The sequence below is a fragment of the Tasmannia lanceolata genome, unplaced genomic scaffold (assembly GCF_043159265.1).
Source record: "Tasmannia lanceolata isolate RefF3 unplaced genomic scaffold, GAP_Taslan_0.1 ptg000013l, whole genome shotgun sequence".
Taxonomy (NCBI): Eukaryota; Viridiplantae; Streptophyta; class Magnoliopsida; order Canellales; family Winteraceae; genus Tasmannia; species Tasmannia lanceolata.
In genome coordinates this window covers 16,309,127-16,329,634 of record NW_027518690.1, presented here as the reverse complement: position 1 = coordinate 16,329,634, position 20,508 = coordinate 16,309,127, and the positions used below count along the sequence as shown (strand labels likewise).

At 39.4% G+C, this 20,508-nt stretch overlaps 1 long non-coding RNA gene across 1 annotated transcript; it reads left to right on the top strand.

Moving 5' to 3' along the window:
- Positions 1–1,899: 1,899 nt before the first annotated feature.
- LOC143890906 (uncharacterized) lies at positions 1,900–13,587 on the top strand. Its single transcript, XR_013255277.1, has 3 exons — positions 1,900–2,008; positions 13,237–13,291; positions 13,374–13,587. It is a non-coding gene; the product is annotated as an uncharacterized LOC143890906 (long non-coding RNA).
- Positions 13,588–20,508: the final 6,921 nt, after the last annotated feature.

Sequence of the window (20,508 nt, the reverse complement as noted above, 5' to 3'; positions counted from 1 at the left end):
GTTGTGATTGATGGTGACTTTTGTTGATGATGTTGTGGTGATGGTTGTTGGTGAGTGTGTTATTGTTGTTTGATTTGTTGGAGCTTCTTTGTGGTGCTTTGGTGTTGTTGGTGAGTTGTTGTTGTGCTTTGTTGAGGTTGGACGATTTGTTAGTGGTCTTAGTGTTTGTGTGACTTATTATGGAATCTGTGGAGCACTCCTCTCAGAAAACTGTTGATATCAAGGTTGATGAGGTCCGTTATGTGTCGTACACTGCCCAGTCTAGTTATTCCCATGTCGAACCTCCCCTTCAGATGACTTTCATAAAGCTGGATGGGACAAATTATCCCCCGTGTAAAATGACTATCTACACTTATTTACTTGGATGTCGGAAAATCAGTTTTCAAAAGTGCGCATCTCCAGTACCACTGATTTGACATATTATCAGTGGCGTGAAGATGATGCTGTGATCCGCTCTTTTCTTTGGGGTTGTATGGAACCCAATATTGCTACTTCCTTGATGTACCTTCAGTCCTTGAAAGAAATTTGGGAGCAGACGGCTATGATGTATTCTGGGGTGGATAATTTGACACGTATATGTGATCGTTTTTCAGAATGGTCTAAACTTTAGCGAGGAGACAAGCCGGTGGGAACCCATTATAGTGATTACCTTGCGCTATGTGAAGGGCATGATTTATTGTTGCCCTTTACCATTGATCCCGTCGTTCTTAAAAAGCATCACGAAGAGTTACAAGTTGTTCGGTTTCTGGATTCATTGGGGCTTGACTATCTCCAACTCCGAGAACAAATCGTCAGTTCTAGTTCGATTCCCACCCTTGCAGATGTCTTCTCTTAGGTTCAACTTATGAGAGTAGTTCGGCATAGTGACCCTATGGTGGATGGGTCTGCTCATTTGACATATGCTGGGACTGATCGTGGATGTGGTAGTGGTTGTTTTAGACCTGTTCGTGGTTGTGGCCGTGAGTTAGGGGGAGGCCGAGATGGTGGAGGTTGTGGACGTGGGTCTAGTTATTGTACTCACTGTCGTATGGATGGACATAGTGTTGAGTATTGCTATGATTTACATTCTGAGCTTCCTGCGAGTGCTTCTGCTGCCGATTCTGATAGTTTTTCCTCCTATGCTGCTCCATCTGTGACTCCTGACACCATGGTAGTCCCTCTTGGAGAATATGATGAACTTGTGCATCTTAGGGACAAAGGGAAGCAGCCAGCTGCCACGTTTGCACATAAAGGTAGCCCCTCATGTTTTCTCTTTGGTACTTCTTTTGGATCATAGCTCATTGATTCAGGAGCATCCCACCATATTGCAGGTAATCCTAACCAAGGTTTCAAATTTCAGTTTTGGAATGTGTTTCAGTCCTCTTCGAAACCGAAATTCTAGCTGAAATTTTGAAATTTCGGCCAAAATCCTACAAAATAAAATTACGTCTATTTTATCTCCTATAAAATTTAGACCAAAATTATCGAAATTTCAGCTGAAATTTTGGGATTAAATAATTATCAAAATCCAGATTTTTTGGGTGAAATCCCTTCAATTTCGGACGAAATTTCGGCCGAAATAAACGACGATTTCAACTATTATTGATTTCGATTTCGTTCTCGACTGAAACCCGAAATTTCGGATTTTGGTCGAAACTTTAAACCATGATCCTAACATTCTCTCTTCCTTCCAGTCATTTCTTTTAATTTCCTTCTATGGGCCCTCGTACTGTTACTTTAGCTGATGGAACTATATCCCCTGTATCTGAGATGAGTGTAGTCTCCACCTCAACGGTTCTTTAATTGTCTTCTATTCTTTATATCCCATCTTTTCCTTTTAACTTGTTATCTGCTAGCCAATTAACTAAATCTCTAAATTGTTCTTTTTTCCTTTTTTTTTCTTCCTATTGTGTTTTTCAGGGCATGAAGACTGGGACAAGGATTGGCTTGGGTCGTGAGATTGTCTCTATTACCTTGAGCATACCGGAGCTGGTGTCGTACTTCGCACTTCAGTTGATGCCTATCAGTGGTATTGTCGTTTTGGACACCCACCTGCTGACATGCTTAGGAAAACTTCTTTTTGTTTTAGATTCGGTTCCGTCTTTTCATTGCGAGTCATGTGAGTTGGGAAAATACCATCGTGTGTCCTTCCCTTCTCGAATCAGTAGTCGAGTGTCTCGTCCTTTTGAACTTATACATTCTGATGTTTGGGGTCCTTCTAGAACTACTTCATTAAATGGCTTTAAATATTTTATCATATTTATTGGTGATTATTCTCGTGCCACTTGGTTGTTTTTACTTAAAAATCGATCTCAAGTCTTTAATGCCTTTCATAATTTTTATTTTGAAGTGGTTAACCAGTTTAAATGTTCCATTAATTGTTTACGCACTGATAATGCTAAGGAATATTTCTCTGTGGATAATGGAGTTCATGATTTTCTTGCATCTCGTGGTATTATTCATCAGCTGTCATATGCATATACGTCGCAACAGAATGGTATTGCTGAAAGGAAAATTCACTACCTACTTGATATGACTCGCACCATTATGTTTCAGATGAAAGTTCCTAAGATTCATTGGGGAGATGCAGCTCTTACAGCATGCTACCCAGGGAACCGTCTTCCTTCCTCTATTTTATATGGGAAAATACCATTTTTTTCGTCATGTATCCTTTAGGACATCTGTTTCCATTAGTGCCACGTGTCTTTGGTTGTACGTGCTTTGTTCAGAATTTGTCTCTTGGTCTTGACAAGTTGGAGCCTCGGGCAGAGAAGTGTATCTTTGTAGGTTACTCTCGTATCCAAAAAGGTTGAAGTGTTTATAGTCCATATTTGTCTCTGCAGATGTCACATTTTTTGAGGACCAACCGTATTCGACTGATTCTTCTCCTTTATCCGTTGACATACCCAGTATGCCAGTTCCTATCATGATGGGTCCTCCTTTGCCTCCTCTACCTATATCTATAGCTGTCCCTGACGCCGCAACAGGTCCTACAGGGAAAACTACTGAGTCTGAAGTGCAAACTTATACTCGGGGATATCGAAAGGTTGTTTTTCCTACGAATGAGACAACATCTCCGCCCACTCCTACGAATGAGGCACCATCTCAGCCAACTGATCCTGTTTTGCAGTCAGATTGTCCTCCTTCAGATATTTGCTCTCCTACTCGAGATTCACCCATTGCAACCCGTACTTGATCTCGTACTGTTGCACATCCCATTTAAAAGTTTGTTTCTTATGAGCATCTTTAACCATCTTTTTGTTCATTTGTTCATAGCATGTCTTCGGTTACTTTGCCTAAATTAGTTACAAACGCTCTAAATCATCCTGGGTGGCGGGCTGCCATGGATGCAAAGATGTCTACACTTCCCTCAAATAAAATGACGCAGTTGGTTCCTCTCACTTCTGGAGCACGATCTGTTAGGTGTCATTGGGTCTTTGTCATAGTATCATCCAAATGTAGAGCGTCTCAAAGCTCGCCTTGTTGCTAAAGGGTACGCTCAAACATTTGGCGTCGACTATCAGGAGATATTTTCTCCTGCCGTCAAAATTTCTTCAGTACGGGTATTGATCTCTCTAGTTATTAATCGTGGATGGCCTCCGCAGCTTGATGTAAAGAATGCCTTCCTCCACGGTGATCTTTTTGAGGAAGTTTATATGGAGCAACCTCCTGGGTATGTTGCTGGGTATGTTGCTCAGGAGGGATGTGCTCCTCAGTATGCCGTCTTCAAAAGGTGATTTATGGTCTGAAGCAATCACCGAGGGCTTGGTTTGGAAGGTTTAGTACTGCGGTTTTGCATTTTGGGTTGAAGTAGTGTGCCGCCAATCATTCCGTGTTCAGTCACAAGTCTGCAGCTGGATATATCCTTCTGATAGTGTATGTCGATGACATTGTAATTACAGGAGATGACAGATCTAGGATACAAAATTTGAAATCCTTTCTCCAAGGGGAATTTCCCACTAAAGCTTTCGGTCAACTCAAATATTTCCTTGGTATTGAGGTAGCATGCTCACGTCATGGCCTTTCTTTGTCACAAAGAAAATATGTGTTAGACATTTTAGAAGAGACTGGATCAATGGGGTGAAACCTCCAGCTACTCTTATGGATCCAGATGTTAAACTTTTTCCTGATCAGGGTGAGTTGCTGAATGATCCTAGTTGATACAGAAGACTGGTTGGTAAGTTGATCAATCCGACTGTCACCCAACCAGATATTTTATTTGCAGTGGGTATGGTTAGTCGCTTCATGGGTGTGAAACAACCAGTTGCTCCAAAAGCTTAAGCTTATGGAGAAAGGCGCTATTTATTCTTTTATACTGTAACACTCCCCCTCACGTGTGGCCCCTCTTTCTTTGGGTTGGCCTACACGTGGCACATGTGGCCCCACTTGTGGGTTGACCATTGCATGCATGTGGATTTTTGACATCTAGGAGGTTTGAACTCAGGATCTTTGAGCTGATACCATGTGAAACAACCAATTATTACTCCAAAAGATTAAGCTGATGGAAAAGGCATAATTTATTCTTTTATACTTTAACAATGAGTTCTCTACGTACTTCCCACCCGGCAGCTATCATTCAGATCATTAAATATTTGAAGGGTACTCTAGGTAAAGGCTTTTTGTTTTAGAAAATATGGACATGAAAAGGTAGAAGAATTCATTGATGCAGACTGGGCGCGATCTCCTGCGGACAGAAGATCAATTACTGGATATTGCACGTTTGTAGGAGGTAATTTGGTGCAAGGTTGCCAGAGCGGGAATCGAAAGCGGGAATCGAAGGCTCCCAGGCTTAGTTGTAAATTCCGTTTCGGTCGCCATTTCGTTTTGGCCACCGAAATGAAATTTCGGTGGGATTTTTGTCATTTCAGTGCATTTCGGTCGAATTTTTCATTCACACAAAAAATATATTAAAAAATATGAGAAAAATTCAAAAAAATATAAAATCAATAGAAAAAGATGAAAAACTAATAAATAGTCCAAAATATGTGTCCTAAAAGGCATATTCATTACTTAAACATATAAAGTCTTGCACAAGTCCAACTGATAGTCTGATACATAGAAAAAAAAAGAAAAAAAGAGATACATGAAAGTGAAACATAGACAATAGCTAGTAGCAACAACTCTCAGTCATCATAACCCAGATGATCATACTCAATGTCTTCTTCGTCGTCGTCGTCGCCGTCGCCGCTGTCTGGACCACCAGTAGGGACATCTTCTTCAAGAGGCATGAGAAAGTCGTCGTCGTCGTCCCCGGCCCCAACCACAGCAGTAGGTGCTTCAAGACTTTCCCACCCAATGTCTTTCGGCGTGAATATGACATCTTCTTCTTCTGCAACCCAATCCATCATGACATCCAGATGGTCTATGCTCAAAGGGTCACTAGTGGTAGATGATTTCCTCAACAAGTCCCTGAAAAGGAAAACATTAAGTTTAATGTCAAAGGTTAAACTTAAAAGCTTAAAGTGATGAGGTTAGAGTTGAAAACATTATATTACGTTGTATACCTTTCTTGAAACTTAAGATTGTAATGGACAAACACCAAGTCATCTAATCTCTGGTGCTCCAACCTATTTCTCTTTGCAGAGTGAATGTGTTCGAAGGTGCTCCAATCCCTTTCACACCCAGTCGCACTGCAGGTCTGACTGAGGATTCTGATCACAAAGGTCTGTAATTCTTCCACGTCACCTCCAAATTTTTTCCACCATGCAACTGGAAAGTAACAAATAATAAAACATTATTTGTTGAGAAACTGAAAGTTAAAATGAATTATACTTAATTAAACAAACAACTCAAATATACCTGGTCCCAACTTCGTTCGGTTGCGGATTGCAAGCTTCATTCCAAACATACCCTTAGCCTCTCGATAATCCTCAATCTGATTGGTGATGAGGTCTTGTGTACCTTCATCAGGTACCAGTCGAGTGATGCATGCCAACAAGCCTCTGGTTACTTCACTGTGCCTAGAGAAGGTAGGAGTGAAAAAGAGAGCAGGGTTAAGAAAATATCCTGCTGCATGGAGGGGATTGTGGAGTTGCCTATCCCATCTTTGGTCGATGATCCTCCTGATGGGATTGTAATATGATTTTCTCTTCAACCTCTCCTTGATGTTCTCTTTGGCCTTATCCATGGCCTCATATAGGTAACCCATCGCCGGTTTGTCCTGCCGATCTACCTAACACAGCACTCTTACTAAAGGCTCGCTGATGTTTTGAATGTACTTGCATTGGTCCCAAAAAGATTTATCCAACACAGTACTAACTACCCCTTCACTCAGTGGGTGTTGGACAAATCTACTAGAACTATACTCATCAGACACAAACATCTGCTGAAGTGCTTTCCGATTCAACACCAGACTTTGTATGCTAATGAAATTTGTAGCAAATCTGGTTGCAGCAGGGTGGCACAACTCCTTCCCACCTGTGAACTTCTTCCTCATCAAATTCAAGAAGCTTCCATGGTTGTAGATGAACTTTGTAATCGTCCGAGCCCTCTCAATTGTGGTTGCTATGTGAGGAAATACAGTCGGTTTGCACAGATGCTCCAAGATGAGATCTAAGCAATGAGCTGCGCACGGAGTCCAGAAGAATGTACCAAACGCGGCTTCTAGTCTTTTCCCAGCAGCTTTGTAACTTGGCTCACTGTCAGTTACAAATTGCATCACATATTCCGGATTCACCTCTCCGACAATCTTTGCAAAGATATTGTATAATTCATCGGCATTCTTCACTATGCCAGACGCATCAACGGATTTGAGGAATATGACTCCTTTAGGGCAGTACACCAAAAAGTTGATTAGGGAACGTTGTTTGGTGTCTGTCCATCCATCTGCCATAATGCTACAGCCAGTGTATCTCCATGACATCTTAATCTCCTCCAAGTAGTTGTTTACCTCATCCACTGTATTCTTCAAAATGGGACCCCATAAAGCATGATAAGTAGGTGCCTTATAACCCGAACCCACGGCATTCACAGCATCAAACATAGGTTGCCAGAAAGGTGAATTAGCAACGTTGAAAGGGAGATTGGCATCGTAGCAAAGCATGCCAACCGCCATGTCTGCTCTATCTATTGTTTCTTTAGTAGCCAAAGCACTTTTAATGCTTGGCTGGGCTCCAGGAGTTGTTCGTGGTGCAAAGGAATTCCTGATCCCTCCTGTGATTCTCTTCTTCTTCCTTTTTGTACCACTCGGTCCTACAAGAACTTCCTTACCTCTTCGTTGAGAGACTTGAGGCAATTGTATGCCAATGTCTTCTTCATCCTGCTCTTCTTCTTCGTCTGGTGTGCCATAAAAACCTCAACCTCTGCTTTGGATAGGCTCATCCTAGCCATTTCTTTTTTCTTTGCATCTAAAAGTTGCTTCATTCGATATTTTACATCTTCAGTCACTTTTTTGCATGATGCTACTTCACCAGGAACAACCGCTAAATGTTCTTTCAAGCGGGTTATACCTCCACCCGATATGACTTTGCCACAGAATATGCAAGTTACTTTATTTTTTTGACCTGGAACCAATGTACCGTAAGACCATGCCGGGTCATTCGATCTAGCGGGTGCCGAACCAATAGAGGATGCTCCTGCAGAAGGTCCCGAGCCCGACCCACTCATTTTGAAATGAAGTAGAAGAAGGGGAAAAATGAATTAGAAGAAAGAAAATTGAAACAAATTACAAAAAAATGAAGTAGAAGGGGACAAATGAAGTAAAAAATAAAAGAAAAGAAATTGAAAGAAATAAAGAGAACCTTGAGGTTGAACTTGAGTTGAAGAGAAGAAGAAAAAATTAGCCTTCACTCACTTGAAATAAGCCTTTGGAAATAGTTCTTGACTTCTTGTAGTGGTAAGTTGAATGTATGCCTTCCCTTTGCTCCAAAATAGACTTGGATTGAGTTGAAGAAGAGGGTAGACTTGTAGGAAATTTAATAGAATAGATAATGTAAGTGAAAGTAGAGAAAGGAGAGAAAGAAAGAAAATCACTTATGTGAAGGTGGAGGATTAGAAGATAGGGAAAAGGCTATTTATAGAGTTTTTATTTGATTGTGCATTTAAAAATGACTAAAATACCCTCCCAACAGCTATAAACGGTCACATTTTGAGGTTAAAATGGTCAAAAACCAAAAAGAACCGTTCCAGAGGCATTGTCGTAAATTCCACAAAATCCAGTCAAACTAGCCGTTATTTTGAATTTCGGACCAAATTCAAAATTTCGTCCATTTCGTCCGAAATCCGGAATTTCGGTCAATTTCGAACGAAATGACCGAAATTTCGGACGAAACGAAATTTTGCAGATTTCGTTTCGTTTTCGTTCCAAAACGAAATGTTTCGTCCATTTCGGACGAAACAAAACGAAATTTATAACTATGCTCTCAGGGAAAAATCCTGCTCAAGGTTGCCAGAGCGGGAATCTAAAGCGGGAATTGAAAGCGGGAATCGAAGGCTCTTAGGGAAGAATCCTACTTCCTTGATTTGGTGTCATGAAGAAGTAAAAAGCAAGATGTTGTTTCTAAGTCGAGTGCCGAGGCTGAGTATAGGGCTATGTCCTATACGAGTGGGGAGCTAATCTAGCTTCGCTCCTTATCAGAGATTGGATTCTCATCGACATTTCCAGCACAATTGTATTGTGATAATAGGGCTTCAATTCGTATTGCAATAAATCTGGTATTCCATTAGCGAACCGGGCATATTGAGGTCACTTCATTCGTCATCGAATTCAGAGTGGTGAAATTTATACAGTGTTCACTCGATCTGCAGATCAACTTTTAGACATGTTTACCAAACCATTAGGGTGTGTAAAATTGAACGATTCTTGTAACAAGCTTGGAATGTACGATATTTACATTCCAGCTTGAGGGGGAGTGTCAGAAGCAATAAGGTTATTGTTGTCATTATATAGTATATCACAATATATATATATATATATATATATATATATATATATATATATTGAAATCGTGTGTGTTGGGGGGGGGGAGAACTAATTCGTCCTCTCCTATTCACGCCTCCCTTCTCCATCTCTTTGTCTCTCTCTCTCTCTCTCTCTCTCTCTCTCTCTCACGTAGACCAACAGTTCTATTGAATGACATTCATGTAAAATTATACGAATTATATATATATATATATATATATATATATATATATATATATATATATATATATATATATGAGGAAAAGGATTGTACGCTCGAGTGTACCAAGCTTATGGTACGCTCAAGTGCCCAATCACATGTGGGCCCACTTTGTTAGGATGATCCAAAGCATTCATTTGAAAGGCCCTTACATAGATGGGGTGTGTACCAAAAATCAGCTCCATAGGATTATCCTAACCCATCCATTTGTGGAGGTCAAAATGGACAGACACTGTTTGTCCACAAATATGCCCATTTTTGCCCTCCACTTTTGGAGGGGCTAGGATGATTCAATGGTGCTGATTTTTGGTACACACCCTATCTATGATAGGGCCTTGCAAATGAATGCTTTGGTTCACCACAAAAAATGTGGGACCAATGTGATTGGGCACTTGAGCGTACCATAAGCTTGGTACGCTCGAGCGTACAATCCTTTTCCTCTCTCTCTCTCTCTCTCTATATATATATATATATATAGAGAGAGAGAGAGAGAGATCGAGAGAGAGAGAGAGAACCAGAGCGACCCGAATTTGCACTCCAAATCGACCCACGGCTCCAATTTGTGAACCAACTTAGGCTACCCTCATTGTATTGTGTACCGGGCTACCATCGTACCCTGTACTCGTTTCCGTACCGCATTCCATATAATATTGACACGATCGAATGAAGGACCAGTACTTCGCTCTGATAGCAAGCTAATGGAGGATGAATCTATGGAAGGGGTTATTTCTGCTGATTTTAACCATGAATTGAAGAGTTTATCGCTCGTTCTTGAAGGCGTTTGAGTGTCAAAGATATTGGGAAACATGTATGATTTAAGAATCTGGGAAAATATATTTGAAAATAAGGGTGAAAAGGATGGTAAAAATTAGGGTTCTGGTCCTAAAATTTGTGATTAAATTGGAAAATATTTCTACTAGGTTTATGATAGATTTTGAATGGTGCGAACGTATGCTAGGAAGGTACATGCAAGGGTTTTAGGCAAGATTAAGGGACACTGGATTTAGGTTGAAATAGGATGGGTAAAACAAAAAGAAAAATTAGAGTTTTGAGGGTTTTTTGGCAAGGAGAAAGAATATTTTTGGTTCCCGGACAGATTGTCTTTGTAGAGGAAACTAGGAAAAGAAGAGATAAAATAGGAGAAAATATTGATTTCAACTACTGAAAAAACAAGATACTTATCTCTTGGAATCACGCCAAGAGTTTTCTTGGCATCTCACCAAAGATGACGAAAATTATGCTAGAATCACACTAGCAATCTCGAGGCTTCGCACCTTATGAATGATCAAGGCATCACACCTTTGGATGAAGGCTTCACACCCACAATTTTGCAAAGTAGCAAAGAACCATCATTTTCATTTATTGATTCTATCATGGATAAAAGAAAAGTTCTATGAGGCTTACAATATATAAAAAGAAGACGAGAAATAGAAATATATAAAACCATAAACAAAAACCCAACACTTTTGGACTAAAATACTCTCTAATGACTCAAAAACTTTCGTCCCACTTGAAATTTCCGTAATACATTTGTGGAGCCTATTTAAAATCCTCATAACTGAAAGAAACCAGTGATATTGGTGGGAAAAGACCATGATACCCTTCCTATAACTTAAGGGGCTTAAAGGGCACCTAAAATATACCTAAAAATTAAAATATGAGTCCTATGATGGTCCCCATCAATATGCTTAGTGGAACTTTATAGTATTATTCAATCTTAGTCCGAACATGATTAAAATCTTCACTAATTGCATGTCACACATGCATTATAATCTAATTAATCAATTTTGCTAAAAGATAACCTAAGAGGCTTGTGGACATTAGTATAGAACGACTTTTTGTCGGGGATTGGTGCCCACCACTTTCCATCCATTAGTAGCTGAAGATTTATCCGTTGAGATCAAGGTTACACTTGGGTCCTTGTCCATAACCCAGGGAGTGACTCTTCAAAGAATAGTTGGGTAATTCTAATTCTGAATCCCTCAGCCAAAAAGAAGAGCAGCCCTACAGTGCTTGTTTCTAAGTTTGGATGATCTGAACCATCCATATGGTGGGTTCGCTACCACTGATGGTAGTATGGTACAATACACAACTCACTCTGTTTAGAGTTTAGACAATCCGAAATGTCAATCGATATACCTCTTCCATTGACTCTGTTTGTTTTTAATTTTATGTTTGTAGACCATTGATCCAGCTGATCGGATGGTTTGATCATTGTCATTTTTGTAACATGGACCATCCATGGTAGGGCCCACCAAATGGACGATCCAGATCATCCAGTGATAAATGGTCAGTCACATGCAAAGTGGTAGGCAGTGTAAACAAACATTTTCAAACAAATTTGTCCTTAATTATAAATCTGATAGGTTGGGATTATAATGTAATTGTCTTTTTTTTTTTGAATGATGATTATTATGTAATTGTTTATTAAAATTTATTGACAAGATTGGGAGTTTCTAGCCTTAATGTATGGGGTTCAAGGATTGGTGAGGGACTATTGAGAATTATTCTAAAATACATTGGCTTTCTTTATGATAACTGGTATAGATTTCGTGATAAAATCATTACTTTAAAAAAGGCATAAATAGTTTTACCGTAAACGAAGGCATAAATGGGCAACAATTTCTTTATATCATGTTATCCTCTCAGATTTTACTCTATATTTCAATTTTGAAATGTTAAAGTCATTAAATGTATTTCAGTGTTCTGGTTCTTGTGCCAAGTCATTTGCTCAAGAAAATACAAAACGCAAGGTGGTTTCTACCACTTGACAAGCATCCCCTGGCTTAAAACTGCTGGTATCTAAAACTGTTGATGCACCCATGTCAGGTTCTTCTAGAAACATGATTGAGATTGGTATCTAAAACTGTTGCTGCACCATGTCAGGTTCTTCTAGAAACACACAGAACTCATGAAAATCCACTCCCTTTTGTTTCTTTCTTCACTAACAGAAAGACTTTTGCTCTTTTGGCTTCACTTGCTTGCTCCCAAATAACATGACTAAGGTAGCTTTGTTTAGTATCCTTTATACATTTACCAGATCTGGTATTGGCTTTATCGGAATGGAGAGCAAACAAAGATGATGGTTGCACACCATAAATGCTATTTCTTAATGAATATGTTTTATGATTTTGCCTTAACATATGATAGTAGTTAGCCTCTGTTTACACTGAGAATACTTCACAGAAAATACACGAGTCCTGAATGCATTTTCATTTGGCATTAGTTACTAATCTCATGACTGACACCAAGTAATACAACTCTGTGTCCTGACAATTCAGTTAATGCTTGCCAATCTTTTAATTTTGAAAAGTTAAATGCCAAAGTCATTAGATGTGTCTCAGTGTTCTGGTACTTGTGCCAAATCATTTGCTCAAGAAAATACAAAACTCAAGGTGGTTGCTAGGATAGACAAGCATCCCTGGGCCTAAAACCGTTGTTATCTAAAACTTTTGCTGCACCCATGTCAGATTCTTCTAGAAACAAAGAGAATTGATGAAAATCCACACTCCTTTTGCTCTTATGACATCACTGGCTTGCTCCCAAACAACATGACCAATATGGCTTTGTTTAGTATACTTTGCACGTTTGCCAGATCTTGTGTTGGCTCTATCAGAATGAAGAGCAAACAAAGAGGATGAATACACAACAATGACAACATGCGTACTAGTCCTTAATGGATATGTTTATGATTGGGAAATGATATCAGCACAACCATGTTTTGATATTTGCACTAACCCATCTTGTGTTTTATTATTTAAAGAGCTGTCAAAGGTCATTACAATTCCCAAAAAGGCTTTCACACGTCAATTAAAAAAGAAAAGACAAGCTAGGTCTGTGCAATTATTAGAACATGGTTTTGCTGATATTCCCTTATTGTGTTTTTATCATTTGATAATAGTTAGCCTCTGATTACACTGAGAATACTTCACAGAAAATTGAGGAGCCAAAAATGCATTTTGATTTGACATTAGTCACTAATCTCATGACTGAAACCTATGAGACCTTCCCTTCTGTTCCTTTTTTAACTAAGGTTCCAACTACAACTCCATGTCTTGACAGTTCAGTGAATGCGTGGCGATAAACAAACATCGAGATCCATCTCTTAATAATCTGCGAATATTCTTTATGATTTCAGGGAACCGGTGGTATAAGTATATGTGGCCGTACATTTAAAGATGAGAACTTCAAGCGTAAGTTAATCTCTATCATATTCACCTATTTCTGTATCAGTTTACGTAATGCATTTGATCCTGAACTGCTGAATTTTTACAGTGGCTCATGTGGGGCCCGGAGTTCTAGTACGGCGAATGCGGGACCCAACACCAACGGAAGCCAATTTTTCATTTGCACTGTCAAGGTAACCAACTCTATCCATACTATTTTTAAGAACTGGATTTTTATTTATTGGATTTGGATCCTAGCATTTAATTCATTTTTGTAGCTTGTTTAGATGTACTATGATGTCAGATTTCAATCCACTTTTGTGCACCCTTTTAGTTTGTAGAAGGAATACCCATGAAGAAACCCCAAATTTTAGCTGAAAAATGCACCTCCATTTTCAAATACTCAAATGTTGTGAAAATTGTTAGAAACACCCCAGTTTTTTTAAAGTATGACCCAAAGAATGGTCCTCTAGCAAGGTCAATCTCTGAATCAAAAACCGAGTTCTTTTGTGACTCTATTCTTACTAGCAAGCGCTTACATGGGACACACACAAGTGTATTATTACTCTTCAGCAAATAAAATTTAGTTCAATTCTAGTAAAAGAGGAACAACCCACTGTAATTAATTGTTTGCATTGATTTTTTTCTAGTGAGGTAAAAAACCAGCCTATCTATATTGGGTGGTTACTACATGTGGATCCAATGCATTGCTTGGTTACTGGACTCCCAACCTGATTGATATCGATTGACTCTGCATTTGAGAGCTGTCTATTTTCGATAATCGCTTCTTCCAAAACTTGGCCCAAGTGGTTTCATAAAAAGAAATTCTTGTAGAACAACCATAGGCATGTGGGAGGACAGAAGCTGACATATTTGCAAGCTGGTTTGGATGTAGACACCTTTGCTGGACAGAGGCACGTCATGTTTGGACCATAGTCAGCAAACTCTAACATTCCAAGCAATATATTTAAAAGTGCCCAAAGGAGTGTGGACATGCGTGTCGTGCCGTGCACTGCACGTGTCAGGAATTAATTCAAAGAGTCGCTAAATCATAGCAATTAAAAAGAAAAGACAGGCTACGCTTATTAAAACATAGTAGTGCCAATATCAGTAGCCTTTTTTTATAAATCTTTTTTAGTTCTAACCCACTATAGAGAGGGATTGTATCAAAATGATGTGGGCATAGAGACATACAAAGACTGAAATTCTCAATTGGAGATCAACTATGAAGGTCATGAATGCAGGGCCGTCCTGGTCTTTGTGGTGTTCTGTCTCTGTTTTACTATATTTGACCATCTAGGTCTTGGGGCTTTGTCGTCTTATAATAAATTTCTTCACCGTTAAAAAAAAAAGTCCCAGAGTTGCCAATTTAGTTCTGTATTATTTGAGAAACTGATATTGACACCTCATTGTTGTGATAGACACATAATTCTCTATCTTGAGCTTCCCTTATTTGGCTGTTACAATTTTCAACTAGCTAAGTTCAGAACAAAAAGGGACGTAGGTATTAAACATGGTTAGGCAGAGAGTTGAGTTGGTGGGAGTAGAGAGAGCATCAGCCATCCTTGATAAAAAGTATTGGAGAAAAATGCCTACTTAAAATTGAATTTTTGTTTTCCTGATTTCTAGGTCTTTTTAATGCTCCCCTCTTTCCCACCTATTCAAGGTTTCTTAAGTATAAAACATAGTTAGGGAGAGACTTGAGATGGTGGGAGTGAGAAATTGAATTTTTGTTGATGGGAGAGTAGTGAGACCATCAGCAATCCCTTTGTAAAAATAATAGTGAGAAAAAAAAATACCTACTTACAATTGAAATTTTGTTTTCCTGTTTTCTAGGCATTTTTCATTCTACCCTCACTCCCACCTTATTAGACCTGGTAAACGGGTGGGCCGGGCAGGGTTTCACCCAACCAGTACGGGTCCGGGTGGTATGGGCCGGCTCACAAATGACCCGAAATCTTACGGGTCATTATTTTGTGAACCCAGACCCCACCCATATGGGTCGGCTGGACCCGCTGGTCACCCAGTTTTTTTTTTTTGCTGTTTTTATTCCCACACTATAGTATGATCCAAACCATCAATGTGATGGGCCGCAAGGTAAATAGGTTGTGCACAAAAAATCATTTCCATAGGATGGTCCTAGCCCTCTAATCTATGGAGGAATTGCCCTCTAATCTATGGAGGAATTGCATATTATTATTTATGGAAACCTCTATAAATCGGAGGGCTAGGATCATTCTATGGAACTGATTTTTCGGGCACAGCCTATTTACGTTGTGTTCCATCACATGGACCGTTTAGATCATCCTATGATGTGGTCCGTACAGTACTTTCTGAAAAATATGGGACTGTAAGGGCTTACACAATATAAAATATCATTCATTTGGGTTTTTGCGGGCGCCCGTGGGTTTACACAGCCCAACCCAGATTTGACGGGTTGGGCTGAGCCTGGTCAAATTTCACCGGGTCTAGTGACCCAGACATGTAAATTAAGGGCGGGCTGGGTTGACCTGCGGGTCCAGGGCACTTTTTGCCAGGTCTACGTCTTTTACAGCTGCCCCCCCATAAATATTCCATGGAATACTTTTGTAAGATTGCCAATAAAGTCTCAAAGTGAAAACACCAAAAGGGTGGATGAGAAAAAACATAGATATTCTATGGAATATTTTTTCAAGGCTGCCAAAAAAGCCCCAAAAGGGTGGATGAATTTAACAGGTCTTCAATGACAAATGATGCCGTGTTAATAAGATGAATTAGGTGATTATAAGCAAACACTAATTTACATAATCTATCAATGCTTATTTAGTACATCTAACAGTAGATCTGATATTAATAAATTTCATCAACCATAAGAACCCATTTGAAAAGAAAATAATCGCAATTGAAAGGAGATTAAGAAGCATAAAAGAAAAAGATGACAAATAAAAATGAATAAAACACAGGTTTTTTTTTGGAAAATTTTCAAAGTTCAGGGATTTTTGGAATAAAACAAAGAGGAAGATAGAAACGAAGAGATGCCATGATATAGGCAAGGAGAAAAATTTAAGGAATTTAACCGGGTAGAACTGACCCCTAAAAGCTACCCGTTAGAGAGAGGGTGCCCATTCCCTTATAACCCATCCCCATCTATTTTCACTTATCTGATGTGGGACTATTTGCTTTTGCGTGATACCCCAACAATCTTCACTTATCTGATGTGGGACTATTTGCTTTTGCGTGATACCTCAACAATCTCCCCCTCCACACGGAAGCAATGTGGATAATCTTGCCCCTCCATGCGGGGTTACCACGCCCTGAGCTCTGATACCATTGATAAGGAACTTAACCAGGTAGAACTCACCTCTAAAAGCTAGCCATTAGAGGGAGGGTGCCCATTCCCTTATAATCCCTCCTCATCCATTTCACTTATCCGATGTGGGGCTATTTACTTTTGTGTGGAACCCCAACCAAAAAGAACTCGAAGTGTGTTGGATAAAATGATGGTTCGAAGGAACATAAGAGAGTCTTGAAGTGTAATTATTCTAGTAACACTTGTTGAAGTCAGGCTTTATGCGGCCTATCACGATATCGATTATAATATAGCAATAAGCGAGTTGGGTGACATGAACAAGGCCATTCAAAAAAAAAGTTAAAAGGGTGACATGAATAAGCCACTAGATGTGGACAACAAGAGTTAAATGCACAAGTTGTGGGGATTTAAAAGAGATAATTGGCAATCCGTTAATCTAATCCTCACACACTCAATGCACTCAACCTCAAAAGATGAAACCCGAGAGCAGCCTAACGTAGGTGCGAACCCCTACCTATGTGTCCATTCCCTATGCTTCTCCTCTATCTTTGCACAAGGTATGTAATACCTTTTATAACTTAAGCTTCCTAACTTTCTCTCTCTCAAAATCATCCTAAGTTCTCTCTCCGTACTGCAAGGAGTCTTACTCGAATTTCGTGGGAAAAAGACTCCAATTGTAATAATCTCTATCTTGTCTTGTTTTTCTGTCACCCTAAAGATTTTTCATTGGCAGCTACAATTTTTGCCGCCACTTCAAACATCCATTGGCATTTTGAAACCACCAACAACACACATCATCGAATTATCCTGGTCTTGACTCCACCTGAATCGATCAAGATGGCAAATGCACATGTGTAGCTTGCCTTAAGTCAATTCTCAACTAGTTAACTTTGGATACACCTGCATAGTTTGGAAATCCGTCTGAACCAATTGTGAAAGAGACTATGTGTGCACTGTTAGGCTTAGGATCATAGTGTTCAATCTATATATTCCCTGATTATAACAAATTAATAAAAGGATCTACCATGCAAAGTATTAGGATACAAAAGAAAGATTGTGAAACTTACCTCGATCTCTCATGGTGGTGGACCGAACGGGATGATCTTCTACTGCCTTTCTAGTTTGCCTGACCTCTCGTGTGGGAGATCGCCTTATGACAGGTTAGACGACAGCAGAGACCAACCCCTTTACTTATAGATAAAGATCTCCTAGAGTCACACCCACAACAGAACTGTAGTTGACTTAATCTATTTAATCAACGGATACAATTGAATCTAGGGTTACACTAATCATCAATATCTCGTTAGGGATGAGATGCACTGATTACCCTTATACCCTTAACTGATCACTTTGGAAACGGGTAACTCCAGTAATTTCACACTTAATCTCATTCTTCAATCTAGACCGTCGATCTTAGATCAATGATTGCCCACATAAGATCTTAAACGCACATGTCACTCCATTTCGAATCATCCTTCGAGTTATTTGATTATTAACTTTTATTGTGTTCTCCACTAGACGATGCAAACTGTCACACACTTCTGTCCTTTCATTAGAATTATATAGTCACATGTGATTTTTAGGGCTTTACACTCCCTTTTTCTTGCTCCACCGCCAACATATGTGCTAGAGTATTTTCAAAATAAAATATTTAGAAAAGGTTTTACAAAAGAAAAGTACATTTTGTTTGTAAAGTTGGGTGCTTTTGGAAAGAGGTGTAAAAGTGCTTTGGGAAAATAGCCAACGGCTGGTGCTTGGGCGGGTGCAACCTGGTTCATCGGATCGTGGGTAACGACTAGTGGATGATCGGGTGCGATATGGATCGTTGAATTGTATCGCATTGCGTCCCAAAGATCAAGACCCGATTGGGTGAAATCTGCACTATATATCGATGATCTAGTGGTTACGGGGGAGGACGGAGGTTTTACACATACCAACAGTCACTTTAGAATCGATCTGGACTGTAGAAATGCGATTTGGCACGATCTAACTGTTAAATAAGTAGACCTTCATGATCGGATGACACCAAAGGGTGCATTTCAATGTGAAAAGGCACAAATGTATATAAAAAGATAAAAAAAACTTCCCATTTTATGTGGAATCCGAAACTCCAGATTGAGAGAGTGGATTTGAGAAATTCCAAAGCATTTTTTTTACTCTTTAAAAGCCTTTCTAAATTCATTTTTACCCATTTTAAATTTTCTCTCTAGTGTTCTGTCATACTAGAAACACAGACAGTAGTATCTTGCATACTTGTCAAATTCAAAGGGCGATTTGGGGTTTGTTTCCGCTTAGTACAAAGCGTCAATAAACAATTGGCGTAAAAAATACTAGGCTCCATTATATCTTGGAAGCGAATTAGTGGTTCCCTTTCACACTACTAGTGAGGGTGAATATCGTCTCAAGGAAAGTGATTACGCGCCTTGAAGCATCTCATTTTCTTATACATCTCTCCAAGATTCATCCCCGACAAATTTTCTCCAACAACATATTCAACACCATTGAATAACTTTCTAGTTGATCCGAGATCTGGGCTAAAATTGAGAACCGATTCTCTATAAAACTAATTATTGGACTCAAATTTCTATTTAGACATTGTTTGTTTTGGATTTTGAGAACCGATTGTTCTCAAAATCTAAAACAGTCATTGAGGAGGGTTTGAAAATTGATGTGAAAGACACGTGGCATACGTGGTTGGTGCTTGGTGATCGAAACCGTTGATCTGGTAGGCCATGACAAGATCACACATACATGTTGATCCAAACCATTCAGCTGTTGAGTCTACTATGGATTAATTGTTATTTTATTTTCTTTACCTTTCAGTTAAAAACGGTCAAGATTGCCCCGGTGGAGATTTTCTAGGTAAAAGTGCCCCAACAAAGGATCATCAAACAAGTGGGTCCCACATGTACTTTCAATCGGCATCGTTTATAATGAGCAATGATTAGTAGTGTGATTCAGACCATTTACTTGTTTGACTAAAAATAGCAAATCGAATCATAAAAAAATAATTACTATTAATGGGACTGGAACGATGATAAATTCGCACCCACTGCAGGATAATTCGCACCGCTTGAAACGTTAACTGTAGCAGACTTTTAACGCTTTTAAGGAGGGCGAAGTATCTTACAGGGGGTGTGAATTTATCATCACCCATGGCACGGACATCAAAGTGAATAAGTGGGTACTGGTATTATCAAAATAAGGGGATGCGGATATCAGTCCCTACTTTTTTGGCGACTTTTTGGAGTCCCAAAAAGTCCACCGACAGAATCTCACGCGACACCGGAGAGGCGGAAAGAGAGTCTCTTCACGCCGTTTCACAAATACACATGATCAGTCGCTTTCCATCAGAGCTGTTCCTAGCCGTACATCTATGTCCACGTGGCATGATCTGTACCGTAGCAAACGCCGCCAATAAACAAGTTGATCGTGTCGCTTTTGATCCTTTTGCCCTTTTCTTCTGTCAAAAATTAAAAAGAGGCAGAGCCAAGTTGGCCACAGAATCACGTGCCACCGATACTCCAAAATCCAAATCCTCCTCGTAGCACGTGCTGATTCTCTATAACTCTAATCTTGACCCTTCATTTGGTGGGCCCTATCACGTGGATTGATCACAACTGTCTAATCAATGGCTTTCAATTTGACTGGTAAGCCAAAAAAAAAAAAACAAAGACTGGGTAGAGAATGCCAAGGATCAATGTTGACAAGTGGGTCCCACATGGTACCATTGATCTTGTGGAACATCCATGGTTTTAAATTTCGGACTTATCCGAAACTGAAATTTCAGCCGAAATCCCAAAATTTTGGTCGAAATTTGGTACACGCGCTCGAAATACCGTTGTTTTGGGACGAAATTTCGACCGAACAAAATTTCAGTGACTTTGATCAAAACTTTCACAGAAATTACTGAAATTTCGGAAATTTTGACAGAAATTTTATACGTTTCGGCAAT